This window comes from Thunnus maccoyii, chromosome 11 (genome assembly GCF_910596095.1).
Source record: "Thunnus maccoyii chromosome 11, fThuMac1.1, whole genome shotgun sequence".
NCBI lineage: Eukaryota > Metazoa > Chordata > Actinopteri > Scombriformes > Scombridae > Thunnus > Thunnus maccoyii.
The window spans coordinates 4176729-4184379 of NC_056543.1; positions in this window are offsets into that span (position 1 = coordinate 4176729).

Genomic DNA, 7651 nt, shown 5'->3' on the forward strand with positions numbered 1-7651 from the left:
AATGTGAGCTGAAATATCTGCTGGGAAAATGTTGTTATCCAACACATTTATATACATTTTACAGAACTGCACAAAAACCACATGAAGGTCTGACATTATTCATATTGATGTCATCACCACGTCCGACCTTTCCGTGTGTCACTAACGACATCCCAGGCAGGTGCACGTCTTTACAGGGAGATCTATATGGATTTGAGCTCCTTATAGTCTCATAACTTGATATGCAAAGGACACTAACAACCTGGAAAAGCGTGATAAAAGGCGGTGTAGCATTTTCTATAATTGCAATGTCCTCCAGGATCGCTTGTTATCACATGACCAAAGAGCCACATTAAACCTGAGGCAGTTCCGTCTGCAGTGAGATGCTGTCGAAACCTTCAAATTATTTTCTCACACTGTTCCCAGAAAGGTTAAAACTCAACTTGTATGCACTAGGGATGTGCAGAAAGCCTAGTATTTGTATCTGTATCTGTATTTATTGAAGCAGCAAAAGTATTTGTATTTGTATTAGAATAAAAGTGGAAAGAAGGTTAAAAATCCTGCTTTTAATTTTAGAAAATTTAAGTGTATCTCTGGGGAACACCCCCAATTCCGGGACTGATGTCCAAATTAGGAAATGCGCGTCATGTAGCAGGTGGATGTGATTCCCCTCGTTGAGACCTGCTGATAGATATAACAGCAGAGCAGAGGACAGAGACTGAGATGGTGATGTAACCGACCTGTGTTTTTTTTCTTCTTCTTGAATACAAATAATTAAAAAAAATATTTGTATGAAACAAATATTCGTACAAAAACCCACTATTTGTGCTTTGCCAAATAACGTTTTTGTATTCAGGTACACTCCTAGTATGCACCAATCATTCATGATGTTTGTAAGTTAAAAGCTAATATATTTATAAAGTTCTAAGACTGAAACTTTTGAATAATGCATACAAGTCTGAGAGATGGATTGAAAGGAAGGCAGTATTTGTATCTGTATCGGTGATTTAACTTTGCAGAATGGATAGCGGCTTGTTTGTCTTGCCGGAGTTAACTCTTTCGAGATGTGAAGCTCTGGATATAAGGAGACTTTTCATTGAGAGGGATGTTTGTGTGTCGTTTCTACTCCGGGAGGCGGCTTCCCTCTCTGCCTTTCATCCTCAGCCTTCCCACACTCCTGTGGATGAAGAAGAATGTCTCCTCACACATATTTACTCTCAACACATACCCTCTCCCGCTCTCCCTCCTTTATCCACACATACAAAGGCCTACACTCATGTACTCAAAAAAAAAAAACCAAAACAAAACACAAACTGTTCCCATCTCACTGTAATATGAACAGACATGTTCACACTGCTTCTCATTTAGATGTCACGGCACTGCCTTGGCCTCCTTTGCTATATTAAAAACTCCACTCCTATCATTGTCAAAGCCATAAGCAGATGGTGGCGAATCTGCTTGGCTCTCGCTGAGGTCATGTGAAAGCTGCTTTTTTTCTCTCTCTCTCTCTCTCTCTCTCGATTTATTTTGGAGAACTTCATATTCCTCTCTCTCTCTCTCTCTCTCTCTCTCTCTCTGCACAGAAAAGATGTCTCATCTACGGTATGACACATCTTTTGTGAGGGTGCGAGATTTTTGTGTTTCTTCGCACCATATTCTTCACTCCCTCGGGAGTGGTATTTCTGTGTGAATTTACACTCTCAAACACGTTATAAATAACCCTGTTTGCAGCTAGTGGTTGACTCGCCTATCTGTCGCAGTGATCTCATCCAACGCCACGTCTCTCTCTCTCTCTCGAAGGTTGGAAGATATTTAAGACATCCGCTACAGCGCAGTGCTTTCACCATACGTTAAATCCAGAACGCAGCAGCCAGACTGTAGGTAGGGCACACATCACACCAGCGTCGGCCAACCTACATTGGCTACCAATAGCTTGTAGAATTGATTTTAAAATTCTTTTAATTACCTATAAGGCGCTACATATATATATATATATATATATATATATATATAAATTACTGTGTCTCCTGACCACGCTGAGATCACTGAGGTCTACTGATCAGTGCCGAAATCCAGGCTTAAGACCAACGGTGACCGTGCTGGAACCGCCTTCCTTTAGTAATAAAAAATGCAGAGTCATGCACTTTATTGCATAATATCTGATCACTCTCTGTATTGCTCTCACTGTTTTTATTGTTGTATCTGACTTCTGTGTATTTATTATGCTTTTATTGTTTTGTATTGATGATGTTATGTGTTACACTTTTTTAAATTTTATTCTATTTTATCTCTCTCGTTTAATTTGCATTGTAAAGCACCTTGTAACTCTGGTTTTGAAAGGCGCTTTATAAATAAAGTTTACTTACTTACTTGTGACTGGCAGAGTCAGTGTTAATTTGGCTTGTTTAGTTGTAAAACCAGAGCTGTAATGGTTTTATTCAATCAGCTGTGACATCAAGGTCAGTGTGTGTGTTTAACCTATATTTGATGCCACTTTCTAAAGAGGCATAATGAGGGTTTATAAGTTGTGACTAATGTCTTTATAAGCGGTCAAGACAGTTAAAATTTGGTCTTCTATGGTAAGAAATGTTGATGTGTCATTTAAAAAAAAAAAGTCTGAAGTTACTGAAGTTATAAATGTTGTTTTGGCCCACATTCTTGGGTAAATGGGAGTCTTCCTCTTTGGAAGTTCAACAGTTAGCTAAAACAGACAAAGCGAGTGTCATGCTGGAGGAAGATAAACATCAGCTAAAAGTACTTTTCACAACCTGGTTCTTTACAAGTTCAGAATTCGGGTAAACTTTATTGATGTTGACACACACACACACAGCAGCAATTTGACTTGTGCTTGTCTGTAGCTCTAAATATACACACAGAAAGTCCATACTGACCTCTTTCCTTCTGTGACAGAGAGGATAGTAGAGAAAAGGAAAATAACAGGTTTTTTGTCAGTTTGTCAATATGGAACAAATCACAACTGCAGCTCTGGTGTCTCATCTCGGCCAGGTCCTGGTCTAAGCCTTGCAAAAAAAAAAAAGGCATCTGACCTCACTGTTAATATTAGTCAACAACAACAACAACAACGTAGCACATAAGGAGGACATTGGGGGTGGTGAAGGTATCAGCAGAGTAATGACGGATATAATAGTAGTCATAAAGGCCGCCCCGTACACCTGTATGAATATGATTGGATGTTACTGCTGATGTTGTAGCGTGAATAAAGCAGCTGATGCAAGCATGACTTCAGCATCTGAAATAGCACAATCTAGTCACACAGCCTTTGCATTGTAAGGCATGGCTGAGCAAGCTAATCATTATATCAGGGTGATTAGTAATCCAATTAAGGAGAATCACACTGTGGCTTTCTTGGAGGACAGCGTTTCTTAGCATCTTGGCGCGTTTGAATGGTCTTCCTTTAATCTGCTGAAATGGTCGAAACTAAAGAGGAGAGTCCGGCAGTTTCTTTAAACCGTCGCTAATGTGCACGAAGCTTGAATGTATCTGTGAGGTGAGTTTTATCAAGAATACGTAGCCGTCTTGTCTAAAGCCGAGCCCACCACGAGCCGACGCCGCCAAGAAGTATGTGAGACGGGGCTGCAGCAGCTCTCCAGACAGGCAGAAATCAAAGAGAGTGGGATACGTGCAGAGGACACGGCAGAGGGAAAAAAGATCACGTCGAGCCCTGCCGTGGTGCCCGGGACGACCGTGGGAGGCTGCGTCGCCATCGGCCGGATGTATGTCACACTTTCTCCCACTCACACACTCACTGAACAGCCTCCGGCTCACCAGGCTCTCTCCTTCTCTCCTCCTCCTCCTTCCCTTCTCCTCGCCCACACACTCGGACACAGTCAGGAAAAGAAAGAGAGAATAGTCGGTGTGCCTATGTTCCCTCTCGTCCGGGTGTAACAGGGTCAGTTTAACCCAGACCGCCATCTCCACACAGTGTTAATGAGCAATTTTCCTCTTGTCTTGTAAGTTAAGCAGACAGGCTGCAGCACCATAATGACAATAAGCTTTTTTTTCTGTATTAAAAAGGAAAAAAAAACATATTTTTATTTGCCAAGATTTAACAGCAGAAGTTCAGCAAGTGAAGCACTTAAGTGTGTGATGTTTCCAAGGTTTTAAATAGAGCAAAGATCCAGGAGGAAATGGGAAAACGGAGAGCGAGAGACTTTCAAACGAAAACCTATCTGCATGCATGTAATATTTCTCTGGGGTACGACTCGGTTTCCTTGCACCATATGGATTTAGTTCCAGATTGCACAATGAATATCTTCCTTCCTAAAGACCTTTGTCCCAACGAGGGGCTCGGTATCAGTCAAACACCCCGAGTTATGCTTTAGATACGCTCCTTCCTCATTTGAGCCGGTGTCACTCCCGTCGGACTATGATTTGTAAAACTGTTGGAGCCCGATAAGATATGTGACTTTTTTTTTTTTCTCCCCAGCGATATATCTACCCGTGAGGGTTATCACGAGTGATACCTTTAACTTGATCAGGCACGGTTTGGAACCAGAATATGAATGCATCCGCTTCCACCAGCTCTACCTGTTAGAAGTTTGCAGCGAATCGCCGGGGGAGCTCCACGACAGTCGATGTTGGAAAGCTGTCTCGGTGCACACGGCCCTTCTCAGTTGAAACAAGATTTTTTTTTTTTATGCACATGCTTCTTCGACACTGACAGACCATGATAAATAAACAAACTTTTACTCAGTGTGATATCTCTTCCTCTCTCTCTCTCTCTCTCTCTTTCTTTTTCCAGATTCCTCTCGGGTGTCTGAGTTCTAGTTTTTTGTGGGCGAATGAAGTAGGACAGAGCATGACAGAAATACAGTCAAAGCAGATGGCTTTATGTCTCAATCCTTTGCCCAATATTTCATCCCAGCAGTGAATTTCCGGGGGGTAGGGAGGAGGTGGGCGCTGAGAAGATGGCAAATATGAGATGTCGTTACTCCCGACAGTTTCTGAGTTACATCAATGTTGCCTTCATTACTTCACGAGACAAGTGCCAAACATTTATTACCAGCTATCAGCCCATAATTTACACAGCTCCAGTAATACAGTTAAGTGAGACTAAATCTGTCACTGTTCTCTCTATATTAAAACAACTTACAACATAATGCTAAATCAACTCGTTGTTATTTTGCAGTTTGAAGCAGGCAATCTGGTCGAATGTGATCGGTGGCGGCTGGAGATACTTCATTATCTGCAGCAGGAAAAGTACATTCCAACAGAGTATTCGCTGTGATCTTGTTCTTGTCTGACTCTACTGGGGGGGGGGGGACCCCACCCGTCCCCCTGTCCCCCCAACTCGGGCCCGTCAAACTCCCTGACTCCCGAATGGCAGCGCAGATCTCGAGCTCTTTGACGGCGCGCCCGCACTACGAAAAAGCACGCCGGTCATAAATATAAATGACAGCATTAATAAATGATGACCTCTTATTCAAATTCCTCATTATGCATGCAAATAGGTTTAAAGGGGGGGAAACACGGGCAAAGTGTGGTCTAATGTGCACAGTGTAATTGTTACAAGGGTGCTGACCCGAGATCATTAATATTAATTCACTACCTTGTTTCAGTCTGTTCTCCTGCACAGCTGATGACCTCAGATATGAATGGGTTTGATTTGAGTTTTCATTCATGTGCAAAGTCTTTGGAGCTGGTGATTGTGTGTGCCGCTGAAAGGACACACTGCATCGACTATTAGGCCGCTATTCACCGAATTAGATTATGGCTTCGTTATTTTCATTTAATTCCATTTCATTATTAAGACATTAGGTTGAAAATGGCATAATTGTTTCTGGCTCCTATTGACATTTATAAAAGAAACTGACTGCACAAAAAAAATAAAAAACTACCAACCACGGCCAACTGTTTAGCTGTAATAGTTTGTATAGTCGCCAACAGTGTGGGCCAATAATTAATACTGGAAAATTAATGACAAAGAAGATGACATTTGAATATTAACACCGTGCAAAAATATTATTTGTATTTCTTACTCCACTCCATCAGTAATATAGGACAATCTATTAGAACAGTAATGATGTAAATGTGGCGTCCCGGGGGGAGATTCAGGAATTCACACTGACAATGCTGTTTGAATCCAACTGGGGACCATTTGTTGCACGTCATCCCCGTCTCTCCCCACTCCTCGTGTCATGGTAATGACAGTATGAGATATTTATGCCAGCCACTAACACTAAAGCATCACAGTTTTAGCTGACATTTCAATCATTTAGTTCATTGTCTCTTTATCATAATTCACCAGCAAGGACCACTCCATCAACAAGATGCGTTTGGATGATTTATTAAGGAAAACGATTGATATGCGTAGTTCTTCCGGTTGCTGACTGCGTTGTGGGGGATCTGCTGCAGCACCTGGGCCACAGCGGACCCCCTCGGGACCCTACGAAGGAGAGGAAGAATCATGAAGAAACAGGAAGAGAGAATTAGGGTGGGGAAGAGGAGAGGGGTTAGGTGGAGGTGTGGTCCTGCTCTTGAAACTTCGCTGAATAGCTTCAATAACTAAGGTTCCTTCCAGACATGCACCACCTCAGGAAAACGTGTTGGCATTTTTTTATATGTTGGTCCTTTTTCTGAATATGTGTCCAAATCATTTTTACATGAGTCATGAATGAGTCAAGCTACCAGCAGAGCAAGGTTTAATACACAGAGAGAAATAAAATGCATGTTTTGTTCTACTTATCAGGAGCACTCTTTAAATTTATAACTCAATAATGATCTCATTTTCACAAAGAAAATAAACTTGACAGAATAGTCTCGACAGAATGTCCTCCCAAGAAAAACAGCAAATCCCCCAAAACAAAAAGTTTAAGTGAGGGAACAAAGGAGCCACACAGTTTGCAGAGGCTGATGTTGATTTAATCGCTGGGCTTTTGTCCTAATTCTTTTTCAAATTCGACTCCTCTGGTCTCTACTAGGGGTGAGCCTGAATACAAATACGTTATTCGGCAAAGCACAAATAGTGTTTTTTTTTTGTTTGTTTTTTTTTAATGAATATTTGTTTCATACAAATATTTAAAAAATTATTAGTTTTCTGTGAGAAAGAAAAATAACATGTCAAATACCAGCATGCAGGTCAGTGACATCACTATCTCAGTGTCTCTCCTCTGCTTCGCTGTTACGTCTATCAGCAGGTCTAAACGAGGGGAGTCACATCCACCTGCTACACGACGCACATTTCCTAATTTGGACATCACTCCCAGAGTTGGGGGTGTTCCCCAGAGATAAAGCTGAACTAACTGACACACGCTTCATGAACACTTATCGTAACACTTTAACTTTCTAAAATTAAAAGCGTAATAAAAACAAAAACAGGATTTGTAAGTCTCTTTTCACTTTTATTCAAATACAAATACAAATAATTTTGCTGCCTCAACAAATACAGATACAAATACAAATACTGGGCTCTCTGCACATCCCTAGTAGGCTACAGCTGTTTTTAACTTTAATAAAACTACTAGCCACAACCAGTTTCTCAACACATACTGTGGTTATCCAACTACAGTAACAAGCTGTTGTTCCACCTTTATTCGAATACAAATACAACAACAAATAATTTTGCTGCCTCAATAAATACAGATACAAATACAAATACCAGGCCTTCTGCACATCCCTAATCTCTACATTTGTACCTTCTGCCTCCAGGAAA